The following is a 945-nucleotide window of genomic DNA, read 5'->3' as shown; positions in this document are numbered from 1 at the left end:
GAAAAAGAGGAGATTTGCAGGACAGATTTAAAAAGGGAAAAGAATAAGAGCTTTTGACAACATTTCAGTGAGATGGAGTCCTCTAAAATTACTAAGCACATATATTTTTAAAGGGAAAACAGTCTTCAAAAGGTGTGTGTCTAGGGGATAATGACTTAGACTCATCTGGAAGAAACTGTATTTCTATTGTTGTTGTGGTCTTTTGCACTTGATCATTTGGTTTGGTTCTATTTCTGAATTTCTGGGGCTGACTAAACTTTGTTTCTAATATGACAGGAATTTAAGAAGGCTGTTTTCTCATTACTCCCCATATTTAGAATTTACAGGGAATATTTGATTGTTTACATTTGAGGACACAGACACATACAGGTGAGATTTTGAAATCTGCCCAAGATATTATTCAGTAATATGTTCACAGGTTCTGGAGATTTGACGTAGCAAAAGGAGAAGTGATTTGTGAAATATGAAACTGTAGTATGTTTTTACCCCACCACGCTGACACAATTCAATAAGCAGCACTGAGCTATAACCTAAAAATCAAACAAATAAATATATACAGATATATGTCAAAATGGAGGTTAATATAAAAAATAAACATGGGTGCTCGCTTCGGCAGCACATATACTAAAATTGGAACGATACAGAGAAGATTAGCATGGCCCCTGTGCAAGGATGACACGCAAATTCGTGAAGCGTTCCATATTTTTTGGAACTATTGTAACAATATAATCAATAAAATACATTAAAATAAATAAATAAATAAATAAACATGGGAAATACATGTATAACTCCCACATTTGTTATATGCATATATCATATATATTTATTATAGTTACAGTGATGTTTATATATAAACATATATATAACTATATATACATATATACCCTTTATTTCTTTTTTTATTACAATGGTTTTTAGAAGGATGAGAGGAAACAGGGAGGGTCA

The 945-nt window shown here is 31.9% G+C and overlaps 1 non-coding gene across 1 annotated transcript; it reads left to right on the top strand.

Moving 5' to 3' along the window:
• Positions 1 to 600: 600 nt before the first annotated feature.
• LOC150012967 (U6 spliceosomal RNA) lies at positions 601 to 707 on the top strand. Its single transcript, XR_016510851.1, has one exon. It is a non-coding gene; the product is annotated as a U6 spliceosomal RNA (small nuclear RNA).
• The last annotated feature ends 238 nt before the right edge of the window (positions 708 to 945 follow it).

The sequence above is a fragment of the Furipterus horrens genome, unplaced genomic scaffold (genome assembly GCF_987537825.1).
Source record: "Furipterus horrens unplaced genomic scaffold, mFurHor1.1.pri manual_scaffold_4, whole genome shotgun sequence".
Taxonomy (NCBI): domain Eukaryota; kingdom Metazoa; phylum Chordata; class Mammalia; order Chiroptera; family Furipteridae; genus Furipterus; species Furipterus horrens.
This window is presented reverse-complemented; position numbering and strand designations above follow the sequence as displayed.